Here is an 11,884-nt window from a genome sequence, read left to right as displayed (position 1 = left end):
GAACAGATATTGCTGATGCACTTGCAATACGGTTTCTCATGCAGTAGATCTATTGCCCTTATTGTAAAGCAGGAAATAGATCTATCTATCTAAATGTAAAGCAGAAAACTAACTGTATTCAAAAACTTGCTCTTAATGTCTTGACACGGTTTCTTTCTTCAACAATTGTGACCCTTCTAATAAATTGGTTTTATTGACTTAGGGTTGTTACTTACTTACTTACTTACTTACTTACTTTATTTATTCAAAAATAAATGTGTTAATGTGTTAATAGACACATGTTAAAAAAGTTCACCACAGGAATGTCCTTACACAGATCAAATGCAGGTTTTGACACTTTGTCCCATCAGGATAGCTGGCAGTTTGGTCTTAAAGCTGTGATGTATTTTCCATTAATCACCTGACCCTGTATTAATGGAGGCCTTTGTGAGACTTAATGCTGTGATTATCTTCATTAAATCTGGTTTTAATTTGAGATAATTCACTGCTACTGTGTTTGACTGGTGGTCTACTCATATGGAGGTATGATCACTAAGCTAGCTGACTCGTTAGGCAGCCTAAGAAGGATGACTAAGGTAACAGACTTGTTAGGCAGCCTGAGAAGGTATGATCACTAAGGTAGCTTACTCGTAAGGCAGCCTGCCGAAGCAGGATTGTTAAGGTGGCTGACTCGTTAGGCAACATAAACGTCTTTGAGTGCTTAGAAAAACCCTATATTAAAATTAATTATTATTATTATTATTATAAAGAGGTATGATCACTAAAGCAGCTGGCTCGTTAGGCAACATGAAGAGGTATGATCACTAAGCTAGCTGACTCGTTAGGCAGCCTAAGTAGGATCACTAAGGTAACTGACTCGTTAGGCAGGTGAACACAATGACACAACCTCACTGCCCCCTTTGCACTTAAACTCATCACCTTAATAAAGAGTGCAGAAGAGAGCGCAGATATCCTCATGTCTAACATTGTCTAACACAGCTGGGCCTGAAACAATCACGTAGAATACTCCATGTAAAGAGCTCTCTTGACCTCCACTTGGCTAGTTAGGTTCAGTCAGACAACTATCTATTTAATTTTTTCTGTAAATGAGATGAGAGGTGAGTACTCCCCTGTAGTCTCCTCTGGAGAAGCTCTCTGGATCTCTGCTGGTCTAGTCAAGTTAGTTCTGATCACTCATCATAGTCTTCTGGGTGAGCTCAACTCTTCTGCAAAGACAGCTATGGTGGCATTCACTAGGAGAAACTAGTGACACACTTGAATGTGACTCTAAAGCAAGTATAAAACAATATCTGTTTGGTGACTAGTGAGTCTTGCTGTGAAGATGAAGCAGCTGCAATGACACTTTTAACCATTAGGGGTCAGCGTTGCACCACAAACAGTAGTTACCAGCATGAGATCTGTCTGGACTCAAGAGGCCACCAAGCTTCAGACCTTTCACCACGGACACATAACACTGACTTCTGGTTTTACACCCAACAAATAAAGGCTATTCTTGGACCTACAAGCACACACACTCTCTCTCTCTTTGTCTCTCGCTCTCTTTCTCTCCCACATACATACAGACACACACACACACACACACACAGAGACATTCAGAACATACAGAAACCCACACAACATATGTGTGTGTGTGTTTGCTGTAACCACTACACACACACACAAACACACACACACATACAGGCTTACACATATAAATGCACACACAGACATATGTGTACACAAACACACACACACACACTTGCAGACTAAAGTGAGTGCTGTGCAAGTGATCAGAGCTGGATGACTGCTCTGAGCTGAGGTACGTTTATAATTATCCCCCATTTAAAAAAGGATCAAGTCTCCAGAGGCATAAGCATATGTGTGTGTGTGTGTGTGTGTGTGTGTGTGTGTGTGTGTGTATGTGTGTGTGTCTGTGTGTCTGTGTGTGTGTGTGTGTGTGTGTCCACTGGCAGTAGACGGATTCTCCTGCTGAAGGACAGGAAAAAACAGCAGAGACTTAACTGTCCAGTAAGTGTTTCTCTCTCCCTCTTTCCTTCTCTCCCACTTTCTCTCTCTCCCTCTTTCTTTCTCTACCCCTTTCTCTCTCTGTCCCTCCCTGCCTGTCTCTTCCACCCCTTACTCGCCTTACTCCTCCTCTCTCTCTATGCATGCGTCTAAAAACTGTTGCTCTGTCTGTCTGTCTGTCTGTCTGTCTGCAAAATATAGAGTTGTGATTACGTTAACCTGTCACTGCCTGTCTGTCTGCCTGTATGTCTGTAAAATATAGAGTTGTGATTACATTAACCTGTCACTGTCTGTCTGTCTGTCTGTCTGTCTGTCTGTAATATATAGAGTTGTGATTACGTTAACCTGTGTGGTTTATTCTTGGCTCCACCGTGGCTCTTCTAGATGGTTTTGCACAATAAACACATCCTAAAGGGGTCGCCCTCGGACAGTAAACACATCCAGAAGGGGGCGCTCTCGGACACACAGTTAACACATCCTGCGTGAATACCCCCTCTGTCTCTGAACTGCAGGACCTCCTGTTAGGCAACGGAATCCCCACAGGGCACGTCAACCAGGTGTGGCCAAACCTCTACGTACATGGGCAAGGAGTGAGTGTGTACCAACCGGGTCAGGGGTACCAACCGTATCAGGGTCACCAACCGGGTCAGGGGTACCAAAAGTGTCAGTGGTACAGTAACATTGCTTACTTACAGGATACCAGCAGGCAGGTGTAGCTAAAACCTTTTAGTCGCTTAATATTGTGCTAAACGGTCACTATGTACCCCAACACTTTTAGGCTATCAGTCAGAGAGTCTCAAGAGTTGTTCAAAAGCCATCAGCTACTATTTAGTCGCTTAATATTGTTGCACAAAGGAAGAATAGCTAGTCGCCATAGAGATGCTAGCGGTGAAACCTGTTGATATGTGCTTACTTACAGGAGACCGGCAGCCAATATTAAGCGGCTAAAAAGTACCTGATGTCTTTCGAACAACTCTTGAGACTCTCTGACTGATAGCCGAAAAGTGTCCGGATACGTAGTGACCGTTTAGGCACAATATTAAGCGACTAAAAAGTAGCTGATGGCTTTCGAACGACTCTTGACATTATCTGACTGATATCTAAAAAGTGGCCGGGCTACGTGGTGTCCGGGTTACGTAATGCTTTCGTTGGTATAGCAACTGTCACTCAAGAGTCTTTTGCGCACCCGGTCACTTTTAAGCATGACACAGTCATTAACATGTATAAATAGTTACAGTCATGGACAAAAATATTGGCACCCCTGCACTTCTGTCAGATAATGCAACAATTCTCCCAGAAAATTATTGCAAATACAAATGCTTTGGTATTCACATGTTCAATTATATTGTTTGCAATGAAACAACACAAAAAAGAAGACAAGAAAAGCCACATCTGACATAATACAACACAAAACTCCAAAAATGGGCCGGACAAAATGATTAGCACCCTTGTAAGAAATAATTGTATTTCAAGCATGTCATGGTCCTTTAATTTGTATTTAAATGCACCTGTGGCAAGTCACAGGTGCTGGCAATATCAGTGGCGGTCCGTGCATTTCACGACTAGGCCTTCAGCGATGTCCTACACGATGTTAAACTGAGTGAATCCACCTCCTAATACCATCATTATGACGCCATGGCTCTCGAACCAGTATATTTTATACAGAAAGGCAGTATAAGTGAGCATTGCATCACCTTAACATAGTCGAGTACAACAGACTTTATTAATATTTCCGGAGCATTTCAAATCAATACACCCGTATTAACAATACATTAAGAGTAGTAAACTCTAAGTTATCTGATCGCTTGGATATTACTGTCACAACTTAAAAATAAAAGGCGATTTTCAGGGATTAGTCTACAAAGTTTTATTAAGTCCAAATTGTGACTCAATGTGAGGTTTAACAAGTTTAACAAGTAACATCGCATTGTCCCACCTGCAAAGCAGTTTCATTAAACTTCCCATCCTCACGATATCCAGTTTTTCTTGAAAGTTCCGTCTTGAAAATGGCGTTGTAATTGTATCAAAAACTGGAATTATCAAGTTTGTGTAAACTAATTTATTTGAGTTGGTTAATGTAATTATATTTAGTCTTACCAATTGAAACAACTAGAAGAATAAGCATTGAAACCGATGTACGTCGTTTTAGCCAGCTAAACTGAGCACTGAAGCACTGCACCGGTCTGCCTCAGTATCCAATCAAAGGACGTTTACGTGTCACGTTCAACGCGAGGAAAGGAATCTTCCGGGCCTTCTAGAAGGCCCAGTGTCGCCAACTCGAAATCTGATTGGTTGTCACAACTGTCTGTTTCAGTTCATTCAACTTAAATGAACTGAAACAGCAAGTTGTGATAGCCAATCAGATGTACACGGGCCTTCAATGTGAATTCTGAAGGCCTCAGGGAAGATTTCTGTTCTCGGGGAAGATTTCAAGGAGCGTGGCGACACATGATAGCGGAAATATGATTGGATGAAAGCTCTAACATAAATGAACAACGCTGGAAGCATGAAATGAAGATAATGGACTATGGGGAATCATTTAATACATATTTATGAAAAGAAAATATTAAAATTAAATTTATTTTATTACATTTATTTTCTGATGATGTTTAGGCCAGCAGAGAAGGCCTTGAAGGCCCTGACGGACCGCCACTGGGCAATATAGAAATCACCCTTGCAACCAGTTAAAATGAAGCGAAGTTGATTCAACCTTTGTGTTGTGTGTCTATGAATACACAATGAGCATGGAGAAAAGAAAGACGAGCAAAGAATTGTGTGAGGATTTGAGAAGCAAAATTGTGGAAAAGCATGGACAATCCCAAAGCTACAAATCCATCTCGAGAGATCTCAATGTTCCTGTGTCCACTTTGCGCAATGTCGTTTAGAAGTTTACAACCCATGGTATTGTCTCTAACCTCCCTAGACGTTGAAGGAAGACAAAAATGTATGCAAGATTGCAACGAAAGATTGTTCCAGTGGTGGATAAAGAACCTAGAACCACTTCTAAACAAATTTAAGCTGAATTGCAGACACAAGGTAGCCTGACGATGTCATACTCATAATTCTAGTCAGAATATGAGTCTGAGACCGAACTATTGGGCTGTGTTGTATGTTTCAACGAACCAGGAAAGAAAATTCCTCTTCGCTGAATTGGATACCTAGAACCAATCAGAGCAACGTAGTATTTCCATCTGATAGATTAAACTTTTACCTGATCCCGTAGGAAGGACGGCAAAAACATCTTTTCAATCGACAAATGCCTTGATCGCGTTTCTCTGTTCCTCTTTCAAAATGAATGCGCTGTCATATCTGTTGAGATATGCCTGCTCACGTTACTTAATTAGCACTCAAGGCTAGAAGCTACCATTTGTTTTAATGGTTTTTTTTTCTACGCGTTAGCATAACCTATCAATAATGCTCTAGAGTGCTTCAGTTAAGACCTATAATCCTAGGCAACACTCGTTTTGCGTATACACAACTAACCGAGTCAATGTAGACGTATAAAAGTCGTGTAGATAGCTTTAATCATATAAAATATGTCCCACTAAGCTTCCGAGACGGCGCCATCTTTGTTCGATGTATACCGGTATTCTATCTATATCTGTCCATCAACGTATAAAGCCCGCCCTTACAATTTGAATGGTCAGATCACTTTTCGGGGCCGTTTAAACCCTCCCAACTAACTCAACTCCAGACTGAATCTCCCAGACCAAAAATTTTGTGGGCGGAGTTCAGGCTGGTATCCAGGCTAGACACAAGGTACAAATTTCATCATGACATCGTGTACTTCTACTCAGCAGCTCGAATTATCAGAGCAGCCCTGGGTAGAGGGGGTGAGGGACTACACACACACACACACTCATGAACACACACACACACATACTCACACCCACACAAACACACACATACACACACACACACACACACACATACACACACACATACAGACACGCACGCACGCACACACACTCACACACACACACACCCACACCCACACTCACCATATGTGCTTTCTTTGCTCATACTTTAGTCTCTCTTCTCTGTGTGTGTGTGTTTGTGTGTGTGTGTGTTTGTGTGTATGCATCTGTGTTAGGTTGAATCCTCACTGCCTGATGGGCGTGAGCTGCTCTGCAACACTGGTCCTGGCGTTCATGATGATCTGTGTGTGGTGTGTTTGTGTGTGTGTGTGTGTGTGTGTGTGTGTGTGTGTGTGTGTGTGTGTGTGTGTGTGTGTGTGAGCTTGTGTCTGGGTGTGTGTGTGTGTGTGTGTTAGGGCGAGTGTTTGTGCACTGCCTGATGGGCGTGAGCGACACTGGCCCTGGCGTTCCTGATGATCTGTGAGGACCTAACACTGTGTGAGGCGGCTCGGACCGTGCGGCAGCACAGGGACATCTGCCCCAATCCCGGCTTCCTCAACCAGCTCCGCCACCTGGACATCAGCCTGCAGTGCGAGTGCACACCTAAGCAGGGCTCACGCCCACTCAGGACAGAGTGTTAAACCAGCTCAGGGTTAATGCCCCACTCAGGACAGAGTGTTGAACCAGCTCAGGGTTAATGCCCCACTCAGGACAGAGTGTTGAACCAGCTCAGGGTTAATGCCCCACTCAGGACAGAGTGTTGAACCAGCTCAGGGTTAGTGCCCCACTCAGGACAGAGTGTTGAACCAGCTCAGGGTTAATGCCCCACTCAGGACAGAGTGTTGAACCAGCTCAGGGTTAATGCCCCACTCAGGACAGAGTGTTGAACCAGCTCAGGACCTATCCCCTTTCTGGGATTCATTCAGACGGAGGTCCTGAACTACTGAACTACTGAACTACTTCGCCATAAAAAATAGGCAGGTCACATTCACGATGAGGACTGTGTGTTAATCCCAGTCTAGGCTTAATACCCAAACCAGGTCACATTCACAATGAGGACTTTGTGATAAACCCAGTCTAGGCTTATTACCCAAGGCCGGTCAAATTCTCGATGAGGACTTTGTGTTAAACCCTTCTGCACCATTGCCTCCCTACACTGAGGGGACATGGTTGAGCCTATGTGATATACATTGCACTTGCTTATCACAGTAGTGCATTTTGGGTTACCCGACAAAAAGCTATACGTTCTAGATTTCCCCTCCACCTGACAGCTGTCTGACCACTGGCCTTAATCAAGTACATTAACCACACGTTTACGTTATTTCATTTAAACCTCTCTTGTGACAGGACCACGTGATTTCTGGAACAGTTATAGACTCTACTGTGTTCTGATTTGGACCTGTTACATTCCTGATGTTCCTAGCGTTCCAACGGCAACGGGACCAAGACAGTTCTCAGGGAGGCGATTGAAGGGTTCCCCTTTAAACTGTTATTATAAAGTTGCAGGGTTAGGGTTATGAGCGGGGCCTTTAAACTGTTAAGTTTGCAGGGGGGGGGCATACATTCCTAGCTGTAACTCTCTCCAGATGAGCTGGGCCTTTGAACTGTAGCCAGTGGGAGTCGGTGAACCCCTCTCATCTCACTCCCTCCATCACTGAAACCAGAGTACCATCGTCTGGTCCTCATCCAAAGACAGTCTCGCCCCCCCAGCATGGCTGGACGTCTTAAAGTCGAGCGTGAGGTGAGGTTCACCCCTCCAAACCCCGCAGCGTTGTAGTAATGCGACTCAGATGCTGTAATCCACACAGTCCCACACGCTCACACACACATACACACTGACACACACACACACTTACACACACACATACAGACTCAGTCCCACACACTCACACACAAACACACACTCAGTCCCACATGCTCACACACACACTCATACACATTCACTCCCACACGCTCACACACACACACACACACTCACACACACACACACACACACACGCTCACCACGGCTCTGACTTTGTTGTGATCCGTGGGGTTGGGCCTCAAGGCACTTTTGATCCTGCGTTTAGAGCCGGAGCTAACGATCAATGTCGAACAGAAAGGTTAAGACACTTTACACAAAACATTTGAAGAGCTCCAAAGCGTGGGTGTATAGCACTTTATGAATTTAATAAACTAAAAGAAAACAGAGTGTACTGAATGTTGTCTTGAAGGCTTTGTGCTGGGGTTTTCATACTTCTGATGTTTGTGTTTGAGACTTATGCTCCTGAGCCGCTCAGAGCTGGTTACAGATTCCTATGAGGAGCGCAGCTGTCTCTGCCCTTGGACACAACAGTGACTGGACTCCTCTGCCTACCACTTTACACACAAAAGGGGAACAAACACAAGCAGGCATCACAAACAGAAGCAGCCATCACAAACACAAGCAGACATCCCAAACAGAAGCAGACATCCCAAACAGAAGCAGACATCACAAACAGAAGCAGACAGAACAAACAGAAGCAGCCATCACAAACAGAAGCAGCCATCACAAACAGAAGCAGACAGAACAAACAGAAGCAGACAGAACAAACAGAAGCAATCATCACAAACAAACACAAGCAGTTTAGTTTTATGTTAGTGGTTCACATGACTTTTGACCTCTTACACTTAACTCAAAGAAAGCAGATTCATCCAGTGCCTGCGGTTACAGGTTGAAACCCAACCCTTACATCACTGGTGACCAATCAGAGCCTTATGTTACCTGTAAATCATGTTCAGCCAATCAGAGTCTTGTGTTACCTGTATATCATGTTTAGCCTGACCAATCAGAGTCTTGTGCTACCTGTCAATCATGTTCAGCCAACCATAGCCTTGTGTTACCTGTAAATCATGTTCAGCCTGACCAATCAGAGCATTCTGTCACCTGTCAATCATGTTCAGCCAACCATAGTCTTGTGTGGGTTCAATATAACACGCGAGGCATTAAGGACCGTTCCAATTGAACTCCATTTCCGCTCTCCTGAGATGCCTACAGGCGGCCCTTGTTATGTTTTGAAGGCAGCGTTGATGTACCCTCACTGCTGCCTGTTACCCATACATCTGTCTGGCAGCTCTCTAGGGCAACTGGACCTGTGTATTATGATGATATTTGATTATTTGAAATTCAATACAGGTTATATAACTGACTACATTTATTTGCAAATAGTGCCACAATAAGCAGTGGCAGGGATGTGAAACAACATCAGTAATGCACAACCATATGCATCTCAAACATCCCGTTGTGACCATGTCTGCCAAGGCCCCCCCAGCAAGGGCTAATACACATCCGCAACCGCAAATAAAAATAACACCATCCCCACTACCTATCTGCCAAGCTCTTGCCTACTCACTCAATCACCCAGAAACCTACTTATCTCCACCCAATCAGCATGCAGCTGCACAACCCATTCACCCCTTGATACACAACCCCGACCACTATACATTACCACGCCCACTGGATACAAAGCCACACCCCTAAGACACCACGCCCACTTGGTATTAGGCAGGCACATTTCAGTATATCTGACTGGAAATAACCATGGGAAATGTGGACAACTAAAAGATAGACAACATTTGAAATGTCTAAACAATGAGTCAGTCCAGTGGAGGAGGAAGAGTCAGAACGCTGGAGGAGGAGTCAGAACGGTGGAGGAGGAGTCAGACCAGTCGAGGAGGGGTCAGACCGGTGGTGGAGGAGTCAGACCAGTGGAGGAGGAGTCAGAACGGGGGAGGAGGCGTCAGAACCGTGGAGGTGGAGTCAGACCAGTGGAGGAGGAGTCAGAGCAGTGGAAGGAGGAAGATGAAGATGAGTCAGTCAGTCCAATGGAGGAGGAGTCAGATTTGTGGAGGAGGAGTCAGTCCAGTGGGTGAGGAGTCGGGCCAGTGGAGGTGGGGTCAGACCAGTGAGGGAGGAGTCAGCCCCTTGGAGGAAGAGTCAGGTCCGTGGAGGTGGAGTCCGGTCAGTTGAGGAAGAATCAGCCCCTTGGAGGAGGAGTCAGACCAGGTAGAACATCAGCAAGACTGAATCCATAGACCGGGTTTACCTCTACAGTCTAACTGAAACAGATTGTATGAAAGATTGACACACACGCACACACACAGACATAAGCACACACACACACACACACACACACACACACACACACACACACACACACACAGGGGTGCAACTGCCCAATGTCAGGGGGGTATGCAACAACAATTTTGGCGACAACAATTTTGGCAACAACAATTTTTTTCATCATGTATGGGCTTTAGATTTTAAAGTATATCAGCCACTGCATGCCTACCATAATGGTGCCCTATGGTGCATACAGTATATACTGTACACACACACACAAATATATATATACTGTATATATATTAGTAACAATGTTAACAAATAATAAACAGTTGCAAACATTAACATTAAAATGATAACCATTGCAAAATAATGCCTTAAAACGCAAAAGTAAGCCTACAAATAAAGATCTTTTAAGGTGATGATGTGCAACAATGCTGCTACCAAAATATTCTAGAGTGCTCTTTAGTTGCTACTAAATAATAACACGCCGTGCCTTTTCCCTTGCCCATTTATCTTGTATTGCACCATGCCAACAGATAGCCTGTATGTTTGACAGCACAGCTAACATGAACAGCTAATGGTAACCATGGTAACCAGAGTTAAGTTTCCAGCTTCTTGTTAGAACCGTGAATGCTACCAGAGCCCGTCTGCCACCTTATATTTACCAGTTGTTATTTTGCCTTAATAAAATTGAGATGTGTCATACATGGGATTGGTACAATAGGGTTTAACCCAAATCTAAATGTAGCTATCATCAGCCTAATTGATGAGGCTTAAGCTAGCCATAAACCCCCATTTGGCTGCTACATTTCTATGTTAGCAAACGCCAGCTAGCCTAATAGCTAGTCTGTTAACATTATTTGCAAGCCTCCAGTCCAAGCAAAAACGTAAAGTCACCTTAAAACCTACCTGTTGCCTTTCACCATCCACTTATTTAATTGCTGTTGCATCCCCTGACATGTCTTCTCTCTTTCCCTCTTTCTTTTTCTGTTTTCAGCTCCTGACAGCTTTTTTGCTTTACCCATCTTCCATCCAACCAACTCACTACTCGTAGCCTAGTTCAAACTGCTTGTGTTGTGTGTTGAGCGGTCACGGCGCTCACTCTCCCTCTTCTATGTCAAAATTCTATTATGGAATCTTAAGAGATGAGGCGCCTACTCTAGTCTGTTTAGTCCTCTAAAATGTTATATAACATTAAGGAAATGCAGAAATGATTTAGAAACGCACAACAGCAGCTACATAGAAAATTCCCCAAACATTTTTTTTGTTTTTTTGTTACCATCGCTTTGGCGCTCCCATGGTGCGGCGCCCCTATGCGCCGCATACAGCGCATACCCACTTTTTGCGCCACTGCACACACACACACACACACACACACACACTCACACACACACACACACACACACACACACCCACATAAACATATGCAGAAACACACGTACACACACTCACGTACACCCCCACATGTACCCATGCACAAACACACACACACACACACACACACACACTAACCTTTTAGAGAACCATTTAGCATACTTGAGATAACTGGCATGAACTCCCCGGCATAGCTCCCATTACTATGTGCATTATCTGACCTCTGAAAATAGCAGGCCGGAGTGTGTGTGTGTGTGTGTGTGTGTGTGTGTGTGTGTGTGTGTGTGTGTGGAGGGGGAATAAAAGGAGTCAACAGCCTGCCAAGACCGTTTCAGATATCTGCAGCAGAATGCATGCGCAGAATGACTGTTGAAAATGAATTCTTAACAGTCAGATTAAGCAAGCTCGCTAGTGTCATCTCATGAGAATGGTGAGAAGAGAACTTGACAGATGCTGTTATATGTATGTAAAATACTGCTGATCCCAGGTGAGTCTCCTCAAAATTAAAACAAACAATCTCTTTGGAGATTACTTTGCAGCATTCTGATCCTGTGGAGCTACTTCG

The 11,884-nt window shown here is 44.1% G+C and overlaps 1 pseudogene across 1 annotated transcript; it reads left to right on the top strand.

Annotated features, from left to right (window-relative positions):
• The first annotated feature begins 566 nt into the window (after window positions 1-566).
• Window positions 567-7,921, top strand: LOC308373542 (dual specificity phosphatase 29-like; annotated as a pseudogene). The gene is made up of 4 exons: window positions 567-575; window positions 2,517-2,656; window positions 6,098-6,165; window positions 6,278-7,921. The product of its transcript is annotated as a dual specificity phosphatase 29-like (transcript).
• Window positions 7,922-11,884: the final 3,963 nt, after the last annotated feature.

Source organism: Sprattus sprattus (genome assembly GCF_963457725.1).
Source record: "Sprattus sprattus genome assembly, chromosome: 12".
Lineage (NCBI taxonomy): Eukaryota > Metazoa > Chordata > Actinopteri > Clupeiformes > Clupeidae > Sprattus > Sprattus sprattus.
The sequence above is the reverse complement of the archived record's forward strand: the minus strand, read 5'-3'. Positions and strand labels throughout refer to the sequence as shown.